Source organism: Lepidochelys kempii, chromosome 12 (genome assembly GCF_965140285.1).
Source record: "Lepidochelys kempii isolate rLepKem1 chromosome 12, rLepKem1.hap1, whole genome shotgun sequence".
Classification (NCBI taxonomy): Eukaryota; Metazoa; Chordata; order Testudines; family Cheloniidae; genus Lepidochelys; species Lepidochelys kempii.
The window spans coordinates 15,423,913-15,436,527 of NC_136391.1; positions in this window are offsets into that span (position 1 = coordinate 15,423,913).

The following is a 12,615-nucleotide window of genomic DNA, read 5'->3' on the forward strand; positions in this document are numbered from 1 at the left end:
ATTGAAAGTAAACCAGAAGCTGTGAAAAGTGAGATCTGTTCTTTTCCTTGTGATTAATGCACCTTTCTGCCAAAATTGAAACTTCTTAACTGAGCTCATTTAATACAAAGTAAACGAATTCTGCTCTTTGGATTTGATCCGCTGGCTAAGCTCTATAGATAAGGGTCTAACAGTGAATAGCTTTCATTCCAAACAAAGGATGTTTTGATAGAAAGGTCAGAGCTAAGGTCCTTTATATTGTGATAACAGGAAAGGGAAATGACATATTAATGGCAATTCATGCCACGGTGGTCTACTGAACATGGAGGACCAAAAAAAAAAAAAGAAAGAAAAGAAAAAAGCAAGGAATATTTGGTAGTTGAGAAAACAGCATTTTTTAAAGACATCAGTTTTTAAATGCTCTTATTTTGAATGACAATTTCTTTCATTGCACTTGGCACAAGCAAGGTGCTGAAGTGTACCATACCCTACCACAGGGAAGCTGGAAAAAAATTGTGCTCGTATTGATCTGGATTCTGCCCTTGAACATTTGCTGCCAACTAGAATATCAAGCAGGCTTAGCCTTGATGAGTCACCCTTGTAACAAATGGTGATCTGTAGGTAATTTTTATTATGTGATAGACTTTAATTACATGCTGAATCACTTGAATAGGGCAAATAAGTTTAGATTAAGAGGTTCCCACTGCAACTCAGGACACGTACAGTATGTTGTGTGCTTTTCTGCAGCTGTCATTGTTGGTTTTTGGAATGGAATTTCATAGCCGATGCCATCATTCAGGATCCTACAAAAAGAAATGCAGCATTTTAAAACATTACTGCACATAGACATTCTCTTGTGTAGTTGTTAAGTGGTAGGAATATTTCACTATAGAAGCATTTCTGATATAAATAAAATCACCCGATTAGACTAAGCAGTCGGTTCAGTCAAGATGTTCAAATTTGCTATTCCCCTCTTCCTGTGCAGGCTGCTTTATCTAGAGACAGCTGATGCTTATCTATGATGTCAGTAGCTTCTTACATATCCACATTGAGTCCAACAGTTGCATGGCATGGTATGGTATAGTGTAGGTTCCCCTGTCACCCAGAGAAGTCTGGACTGCATAGCATTCCCCCAGTTTCCTTTATGCCTGATAAAGTATCTACATAAGAAACAGAATAGGATCAAGCAGCAGAGCAGCTGTGTAGGGGAGAAGTAAAAGTGTAAGTTTTTCCTGTTTATGAACCACGCCTCTTTAAAGAGAAAATTTCCCCTCTCCTCCTCCTCCCCCGCTTCTCTTTCCCTCGAGACACATTCCCCACTAGTCACTCTCGCTGCATGTCAAGCAGCCACTGTTGAATTGGCAATGTTGGCACAAGATGCCATCGCTTGCGGCTCTGTGCAGGGCACTATAATCTGTGCTTTCTGTTTCCAAACTAACAGCAGCAATGATTCTGTTATCTTTGCCGATAGAGGGCTGTTATGTACTCTGATTATATGTGATAACTCCAGATAACATCTCTGTTGGGTCCCCACCATCCCAAAACCTAGCTCATAAGATAAACACAGACAGGAAAGATGAGGCCAAACTCTGTACATCAGGCTGGAATAACAGTGTACCGGTTAGCCCCACTCAACAGGCAGGAGTCTTTGAGAACACCCAGATCTACTCCGAGCCTAGCAGTGAGACATTCGATGAGGAAATTCTTGGTCTCACCACCCAGAAAGAGCAGTAGGAAGCTGCTGATCTTTTAATGAGTGTTCTGTTTTCTGGCTCTTGACATAAAAGCTCCAATAAAGGTCCAGCAGAGAGAGACCCTGAAATCATAGGACCCTAGCCAGCAGTCATGTGGAGCCTTCTAGGTCATATATAGCCCAGATGCCCTGATATGTGAATTGCACATTAGGTCAACAGAGATAGGGACCCAAAATTGGGTTTAAAAAGGAGACATGTTGGCCTGTGCAGAGCCCTTTTCCTGGTCCTGACTCCAGTCAGTACTGCTAAGTTAGGCAGGGCCAGCCTAGATGTTCTGCCGCGTTGGACAGAAAACCAGCACCATGGCTGCTCCCACCTCACCCCCAAGTAGCAGAGCAAAACCAAACGTCTGTGCAATGCGATGCTCCCAGAAGCTGGCAGCCAGGGTGACCGCCCATCAACAGCCCTAAGGCCAATTCTGGGACCTGGGAATTGAACCCAGTCCTCTAAGTTCTAGGCTAACACCCTAACCGTTGGGCAATCCTTTCTCAAGTATTAGTAAGGAAACATTATTGACATGGGCTGTCAATGTAATGTGAGTAGAATAAATGTGAATATTACAGTCAATTGTAGAAAGATATTTGCATTGAGTAAGAGAGTTGTATGCCACATGTCAACCAACCCTAATGTATATTAAAATGACAAAGCCCAGACAAATAAGTATTGAAATGGAAAAGGCAAATAGGTTATAGGGGCTGCTGCTGTTGTAAACCAAGAATCAACATAAATCCAAACCAGGTACGGTTTACTAAAATGTCATATCATGACATATAGACACTCTGTTCCTAAAGAGTTGTCATCACTTCCTCAGTTTTGACTTCTTGTTGAAGTCATTCTCTGTCAGAGAGAGAGATTATTAAAAAAAAATAGACTTCAAATGCCAGAAATTTGTGCCAGTGCCTTGATGACAAAATTAATCCCTTTTGTTCCATGGTATTTAATATTTGGTTCACACAGGTCTTGCATAATTCCATTTGTCACTGTTCGTCACATAATTAATTTCAGTTTTTGATTGATAGGGTATAGCAATTGAAAAGTATCCAAGGTTTCTAGAGACAGATTCAGTATCAAATGACAGGTTTCAGAGTAACAGCCGTGTTAGTCTGTATTCGCAAAAAGAAAAGGAGTACTTGTGGCACCTTAGAGACTAACCAATTTATTAGAGCATAAGCTTTCGTGAGCTACAGCTACGAAAGCTTATGCTCTAATAAATTGGTTAGTCTCTAAGGTGCCACAAGTACTCCTTTTCTTTCAGTATCAAATGTCTTTCTGGTTATAAATTACAAATGCACACACTTGCTAATATAGAATGTTCTTGTGATCCTCAATTTAACAGCCTCATTTTAGAGCTAGAGCATCATAGTTCTGAAATGCCAAGAGTGAGTGAAACAAAAATCAAGAGGCCATACTATGACATATTGCTGTATGACATTCAGCGTTAATTATTAGCTACATCTAGGAGGGGAGATAACTGTTATAACACTGTAGTCATTAGTCTGATTGCTTATAACCTATTTTTTAACTACAGCATTAAAGAGTCAGCTAGCTACATTTGGTACACATGGGGGGCATTTATCACCAAACAGAAATTCTATATGCTATGGCTTTCTGAACATTTTGCTCAGCTGTTCACTGCACATTTTGAAACCACAATCACTAAATGGTTTGTTAAATTCATCATTAAAATTTAATGCATTAGACAAACAGGCTTATCCCTGCTACATACATTTCTTATCGTAGCCCATGTCATGCCATTAGCATTCATATTGGAAGAGGGTGGGGTGTTGACACTTGGACATGTTCATACTGAGAAATGGCATGGCTTAAAAAATGCCTTTCCCCATTTCTAATGGGCTAGTTTTGAATACCTCATGGGAGCCTGATTTATGAACAGTAAGTTCAGACATGGAGCTGGTGAAAATTTTTCTAAATGTTGTCGGGTGGGTTTTTTTGGTAAAATTATGATGATTTGTTGTGAAATGTTTCCTATTTTTCAATCAGCCCTGCTCAGGACCCTATCTGTCGGGTCCCTGTCCCCCTCCTCTAACAGCATGGCCATGTTCTGCCATGTCAATGACCCTACCCTTTATTGATCATTGGAGAAGTTCTCCCTATTGCGGTGTCGTTCAAGTCTACCCAGTTTTTTAGAATATATTTCACTCAAATGTCTGGAGTATTTAGGATCTTTCTGAGAGCTCTGAATATGACCTCGGAATAGTTGCCCCTTTCTGTGTTAATTCTCTTTATTCTTACATATCTTTAATTTTGGAAGAAGAACATTGACTAGGCAGCTGAACTATAAACTGCAGCTGTAAATTGGGAGTAAAATACCCACCTCACCGGGTATTTCTGAGTGCTGGAAAATACACGTTGGTAATTTTCGCAAACACATTAATTTGATGCCAAGAAAAAAGGAAGAAAGATTACAAGTTGGAATAATTAGTATTGGAAACTAATCCTCACATTGAGCTCTAATGGAAATGAATGGAGGAGCTTTTGAGAGAGCACTTTTAATCACCACTCTTACAAGTGGTGAGCCTCTCTCAGCACCACCTTTTTAGTCCTCCATTAACTTTTCCTTGTGCAGCCTTTTCATTGGTTATTCCTGTGGCCATAACAAGGAACAGGTTTAAAAATCAAATCAAATCGATCATCTTCTGAACAGGGTGAGAAATGGAGGCCTAGTTCAGCATGAGAAATAAAGGGACTGACTTACTGAAGACCAAACTCTAAGAAAAATAGAACACATGCAATGGCCACTGTTCTGGCCTACATGCTGGGGACTGAAACAGACATCTCTAGAGCAAAGCCACACAATTCTACAGGTAGGTGCTGTACCTGACCCATATCCTCTGTGAATCCGGCACATAGGGGATACATAACGCACACTGGTAGGTGGGTTACACATGTACCAAGGATGCCCATATTTTTTTTAGTGCACTGCCTGATGCTCTGGAGAGGAGCCTAGACAGTGGGGATTTAACTGCTGATGGTGAATGATGGCAGGTAATATTTAAAACATGCTTAGGCTTTGGTTTTTGTGTTTTTTTTTTCCATGTGTGCAGATTCCCAATCTGACTCCCCTTTTCCACATTCCCTGTACAGGGCATGGAAGGTAGCTTACCTTTCTCAGCCAGCTACCCCTGTAGCACACTGCTCCCTACTTGTTTCCTATCCCTGTACTTTGGAAGACCTCACCACCTTTCTTTGGTAAGGGCTTTGGTCAGGCTAAATTTCTCTTGCTACTACTCCTGTGATGTCCCAGAAAGTTCCACTTGCTATTATAAATGCCTGAGCTAGATTTGAATGTGCCACTTCACTCTCAGCTTGCTGCGTCCTCTACTAATTGGCCTTGCAATTACAGGGTGAATAGTGAACCACCCTAGACTGTGCTCATAATCCTTAGTATGGTAAATGGTTCAGTTACCTGACGAAACCGCTTTACAGAGGAAGTCAGTGCATATTGCCCTGTCAGAGAGCCTAGCTATACCTATGGGAGCTGGAACACAGAGAAGAACTAGGGATAGGTGATCCATTTGCGAGATGCCTCTCCACGAGTGTTAGTAAAACTGGATCAAAGCTCTGACTTTAGTTGGCCAGGAAACCAGGGCTGTCCCTCAAAACTGGGAGAGTCCAAGTGATCCGGGTTCCCAAACAACCTTTATATGTGAGATATCATGGGGTGGCTGGCCGCTCTGAAGGCAGTCGATCCAGTGTCCTGTGCCAGGACCAGTGCTCCCATTTGGTCAGTTAATAGGCAGCAACTGGGAGTTATAAAGGACCAGGGAGATTCAGAGACCATCTTGATGAGAGTCAGTCAGGAGCCTGGGAGAGGTCTTTGGGGAAAGCTGCAGAAAGCTCTCTGTAGGCACGCCCTGGAAGTAGGGAGGAATTGGCTAGGAGATTGTATGTTTGGGACTTGGGAGAAGTCTGAAGGCAGGGAGAGCAGTAAGAGGGCTTTGCCGGCTGACTTCCCCAGGCCAGAGGAATATCACAGGGGCCTACACACTGATGTCTCTGTGCTGGTGAGTTGAATCGAAGGGAAGAATGAGAGGGCCAGGGGAGTGAGGGATGCTCCCTTGGTAAAGGTGATGTCCCAGCAGGGGGATCTGGGGGTTCCTGTTGGGAAGAGCAGTGTTTCACTCTAGCTGGAAAGGTGGGGCAGAGGGACAGAATAGAACTGACACGGGGGCTACACTGGGGAGCTGGGACATAGTGAGGGACATAGTGTTGCATGTATTGTTTGGCGTATGCTGGGAGAATTCTGGACTATGGGACATGCTCTGTAATGACTTGTGTGCCCAGGACTTCTACAATAAATGATCCCCACAGGGACCATTTGCACCATTTATTGACTTTTTCTGAGGACTCAGAAGGAGGGAAACTGAAGCAGGTATGAAGACCTGTGCAAAGAATTAATTTAGCTTTTCCATGGCAACCTTTTCTTCCTTGAGTACGCCTTTCGCACCTTGATTGTCCAGTGACCCTATTGATTTTTTGGCAGTCTTCCTGCTTTTGATGTACTTAAAACAACTGATGTACTAAAAACAAAAAAAATTGTTCATTTTTGTGTCTTTAGCTAGTTGCTCTTCACATTCTTCCTAGGCCTGCCTCATTATACTGTTACACTTGACTTAAATGCTACTGTGGTAAATTTCTTTGACATTTCCCCCCCTTCCCCCTTACAATGATGATATATTTAATTTATATTATGGCGGCCATTACCAAGTAGCTGTATTCACTTCCTGGACCAGATCCTGTGGCCCACTTATACCTAAATCAAGAGTTTCCTCTCCTTTTGTGGGGACTGGACAAGCTGCTCCAAGAAGCAGTCATTAATGATGTCTAGAAATTTTATCTCTGCCTCCCTTCCTGAAGTGACACAAGACCCAGTCAATAGTTGAACTCCCCCATTACTACTGCATTTTCTTCCTTTGTAGACTCTTTAATCTCCCTAAGCATTTTATAGTCATTGTCACCATCCTGATCAGCTGGTGGCTGGTATGTTCCCATTCCGATACTCGTATTACTCAGCTTGGAATTTCTATCCATAGAAATTCTCTGGTACAGTTTGATTCATTGAAGAGTTTTACTTTATTTAACTTTGTGCTTTCTTCCACATAGTGCCACTTCTCCACCAGTGCAACCTACTCTGTCATTCCTATATATTTTGTCCCCTGGTATTATCCTGTCCCATTGATTATCCTCATTCCACCAAATGTATGAGATGCCTATTATATCAATATCCTCATTTCACGCCAGGCACTCTAGTTCACCCATCTTAACATTTAGACTTTTATCATTTGTATGCAATCACTTGTACATTTTGATACTATTCAGTTGCTTGCATTCATGTGTTATATTTTGGGGACTCTTCTATTTTAACTGTCTCTTGCTAGCTCCTACTTGAGCTAGTTCTCCCTGCCTGAGAGCTTCTCCCTGAGCTGCAAAAAGAAGCCAAAGTATGGCCCTATATATTTTAGCTGGTCTTTCAGACCCTTTCCCTTATGTACAGAGGTGACCCTGATGCAACTTCTTATTGATGATGTGTAGGCAGTGATGCTTTCAGTAAAGTTTGGTTGAACATATATGTGGCTTTTGGACCTCCATAGTGGACAGTTCTATAGCAGAGGCTGACATATAAACTGGAATGAACTCTTTTTGTAATAAATCAAATGGTCTTTAACGCCCTAAAAGCACACTTGGATCCATAGATGTTACCACCAATGCTAGTCTATTTGTAGCATTAGAATATAGTCAAGAGCAACTATTCTCATCTCTGAAGATAAAACTGCTCTGTTTCTATTTCACAATCTTGTTTTAGAACTGTTCATTAGGATACTGTGACTATTAATATATTTAATGTTACAGTTTAAGAATTGTCTGACATTATTTTACACATTCACTGAATATCTGTTCATTTTAATCAGAAGAAACTTCAGGAATTATAATATTTTATCAGAAAAATGAAAGGTACTGGGCCAGGACCTCACCTGTTGTAAATCAGCATAGCTCCATTGGCTTCACTGATCTACACCAGTTGAGGATCTGCCTTGCTAAGTTTAAAGTGGAGATATTTCAGGGCTTTCAGAACGCTATCTGCAGAACATTCTGGACATTCAGATTTATAAGGCATATAATTTGACAACCACAAACATTGCCATTTATAGGAGTTCTTGTATCAAGATGTTTGAGGACTGGTAACATTTTATTTTAAGTACCATTTAATTAACTGATCGTTATGAAATTGCACTTCTCCCCTACCGATCAACACTAATATCATATCGCCAGTAACAAGAGCTGCTTCTGAAGTGTGCTGACGATCAGTGTAATCAAAAATCAATGATCTCAGCGGAGGCTGGTGGTTCTATAAATGTGGTTTATGTAATTTGATAAGGCCAATCCTAATAGAGTTAAATATAATCCATCGAAATTTCAGGATGCGAGGGTCAATAGGGAGTGCAATGCCTCACTTCCCAGCAATTACCACTTATTACTGGGGCAGGGCTTTCGCTTCGCTGATCTGCTTGCCTCAATAAATAGTATTTGGAGACCTTGCAGCTGCAATCAATAGAGTACAGTTATATTGTCACAGCTTCATAGTTAGATCAATACCAAGTCTTCCGAGACACCGGAGAGAACCACCACACACCGCTTTACTGAAACCATGTGTTTTTATGATTTTATTCATTTCTCATGGTGAATGTCACTATTGCTTTTAATAGGGCCCATTTCACTAAACTTTTATGTGCCCTTCATTGTATTTACACTCATAAAGAAAAGGAATTTGTGTTCTGTAAATGAGTTATAATCAACCACAATTACAAATATCCCACCTTGACGAATGTTGACTTTGGGTACATGCTTTTCTTATCCTGGTGCTGCAGAATCTGAGGCACATTATGGAACCAAATAAAGGATCTGATATGACCCCTTTTTGCAGACTATCAAAGGCTAGTAAAAGTTTTGCTTCTACCAAGAACATGGGATTGGCCCTCAAAAAAACCCTGTTTTTGTTTTTAAAGATTGGTTTACTTTAAAAATACTGAGCTAGAACATCACCTGTGTATAGCGTTAAAGATAGGCCAGTCTGCTCTGCACCCAAGAGAAACCCCTTGCAAAAAGAGTGGCAGTAGTACTTTAAAGGTGGTATTTTCAAAACCCTGATTTTGGAGCACAAGTCCTACTGAAAGTCGGTAGAGTTTGTTCTTCTAAATCCTGTTTTTGAAAATCTCATCCGATACATATTTCAGTGAGGGCAAATTACACATCCCTAGAGAAAGGAGCTGTAACTCAACTCACTTATTGGTAGAGTCAATGTGAGTAGGTCTCAGGGAGTTTAAGGAGTTTAATTTATACCACTGTATGTATCACTTCTGAATTTGTCCCATACTGTTGGCATTTTGCCTTTATTAGTGGGATACAGAGTATCATCAGATGCTATATAATGAGTGCAAGAGATGTCATACGTCAACCCCCTCCTCCCTATGTAGCCTTTTGTATTTGGAGTTTGCTGCCAGGTGCCCTGCATGAGATTCACCCTTTAATTATACAAATTCCTTTCTTAATATGTGTGTGCATACACACACACATACGTACACACGCACTTAACACAGAGCATTAAGACAGAGTTGAATGACTATTACAAACCTTCTGGCTTAGTAACAAATATAAAATATAGAACAAGCCAACAGATGATGTGCAGAAAAACTCTTCACTGAAATCCTCATTTTTACTTTCACATCTGATACGAAGTGTACAGAATGGTATTCTGGCAAATTACATGGACATTTTGCATGATGTTCATCATATCTGATTAGAAAATTTTGATGAAATTACCTACAACTGTTGTTAACATTTCCTGCACATCATGCCAGTGATGACTCATCATTGAAATATTAAATATTAAAAAAGGTGATCAGACTCTTTCCATTAGGTTAGCATAAACTAGTTTTTAATGAATGCTTTGGGAACACTGAAAAGCTCAATTTTTGCTGCTGGTAGAAATCCCATGTGGTATATAGACAGTGGAAGTCTGTTCAATGATTTAGAGTCAGGTAAAAAAGGTGAGGAAGGATTTCAACATTTTTTAAAACAGAGACCCCTTTCCAACACCTTCAGGAGGGAGTTTTCCTTTCCACTCTCATAAATATTTATACCACTCACCACAGCCTGCACAATCATCCCCATAAACTGATATGCACTCATAGCTACTGGTAATGAAATGTGTTTTACACTACAAGTCTTTAGCAGTGTGTCTGTGCAGTACAGACATTATCAAAACAAGAGCACCAGCATGCTTAGCAGTGTGGCATATTGGTAATTTTAAGGGATTTTCCCCCCATGCTTACATCCTATATGTAAACATGCATATTTACACATTATGTATGTTACACAGGAAGCAGTGTGGGCTAGTAGTTAGGGCACTGGACTAGAACCAAGCAGACCTGGATTCTATTCTCATTTCTGCCACTGGCTTGCTGTATAACCCTGGGGAATTCACTGTTCCCGTGCCTCAGTTTTCCTGTCTGTAAAATCAGACCAATGATGCTTAATTCCTTTATAAGGTGCTTTGAGATCAGTGGATGAAGAGTGCTATATAAGCAGTAGGTATTACTTACACTATCTTTATAAAATACAGTATAGTGGCCATGTTTAAAAATTACTCATGGCAGTAGACTATTTCAGCAAAGATCACAGCAGGTCCTGAGAATATTATTGAGATACGTGTGGGCAAATGAGTAATAAAACACTTGCTCATTCCTAATAAAAAATCACTTATTGTGTGAAAATACAGTTCAGCACTATGATATTGCCTTAGATATTTAGACCCACCTGTGTATTGACCCAAACAGTGCATCTGACGAGAGCAGATGCCATTTTAAGTCTCTTTGTACAATTTTTTATCACTATGAGAACATAGTAGAAATTCAGTTATCAATTATGCAGCACTTTCTGGTTGAATAATGTTTTATATGTGATAATTGCTCAGTGGAAATACAGAGTAAAAGATATTTTAAATGCTCTGCTCTGCCAACCTTAAGACCTCTGAAAAGAGAGTTTGTCAGGACATGCAAATCTTAAAAAATGGAAGAGGCAGGAAATGAACAGACAATCCATGAATTGTTGTGGAAAATTAAATCCAAGGGCAAAAGAGATTAATATTAATGTTTAATAACAAACGATAGGAAGAAAAATAGATTACTCCTGCAATTCTGAAATGTCCTAATGTTGTCCTAATATTTATTCTTTAAAATTATGTTTCAGATGAGTAAATATCCATATTTTTATGATGAAAGTTAATCTAAACTGACTGTATATTGGGAAATGTATGGGACCTTGTATCCTCACTGAATGCATTGAGAGGGAAATAGAGATTAGCTCAGAATTCTCATTTGAAATGGTACAAGGCATCACTAAAACTAGATAATTCACTACATTCCAGTGCAATTAATCACCTCAAAAACTTAATATTCAACAATTGCAGTTACAGCATTTTCACTTAAGCAGGTTTTTAGGCATGTTGGTTAAACCAAATAAGTGTTAACATTTTATTTTGCTTTTTGTCAGCGTCAGGATCGTCACATTTTTCTTTCTTTAATACTTCCCCACAGTCAATTAGACCACTCATCATGCAATACAATAGGGCAACTATTGAAACTCTCTCTGCTCCCCACCACACATACCAAGGGGGCCATGTTGCTGCCATGACCATAATTTTCACTTTTTGCAAAGGCTACCAAGCAATCTTCTCCATTCTGTAGGAGGGAGAGTCTGGGGCTAGGACTTCTCTCTCCTCCTCCTTGAAAAAACTAGGGATCATCTTCTCACCCTCCGTGGAGGCAAAGGGACATGAAGATTTTTCTCCTTCTCTGGAGAGGTTAGGGTAGGATAGGTACTAGACTAGAACTCTAATGACCTCTGCCTCCTATAGTGCGTAATCAGGAGGGGAGAAAATATAGTTTCTGGACCTGCCAAGATGCATATGCACTAAATTCACACCTAATTTCTTCTTTAACATATACTCTTTCTAGGGGAAAGGACAGTCTTGTAGTTAAGGCACTGGGCTAGGATTCAGGAGATCTAGGTTAAGTATCACAGACTCCTTGGGTCACCTGAGGCAAGTCTCTTCATCTTCTAAGCATCAATTCCTCCTCTGTAAAACTGGGGTAACGATACTTCCCTCTTCTAGTTTGTAAGCTCTCCAGGGCAGGGATTGTGTTCATATAGTTAGGGCCCTATCAAATTCACGGTCCATTTTGGTCAATTTCAGGGTCATAGGGTTTTTAAAATAGTAAATTTCATGATTTCAGATATTTAAATCTGAAATTTCACAGTGTTGTAATTGTAGAGGTCCTGACCGGAAAAGGAGGTTTTTTTTTTTTTTGCGGGGGGAGGGGGGTTGCGGTACTGCTCCCCTTACTTCTCCATGGCTGCTGGCGGCAGCACTGCCATCGGAGTTGGAAGGCCGGCGAGCGGCTGCTGTTGGCCAGGAGCCCAGCTCTGAAGGCAGAGCAGCCACCAGCAGCAGCGCGGAAGTAAGGGTCGTTTGGTATATTATCGCCACCCTTACTTCTCTGCTGCTGGTGGGGCACTGCCTTCAGAGCCAGGCACCCTGCCAACAGCCACCGCTCTCCGGCAGCCGAGCCCTGCAGGCAGCGCAGAAGTAAGGGTTGCTATACCACGCCCTCCCCCGCCCCGTAAAATAACCTTGCAATCCCTCCTGTAACTCCCTTTTAGGTCAGGCCCCCCAGTTTGAGAAAAGCTGGTCTCCCCTGTTAAATCTGGTCTTTTGTATGCTTTTACCCTATGCTATACAGATTTAAAAGGGGGGGCAGGGGGGGACAGATTTCATGGTCCATGATGCATTTTTCATGGCTGT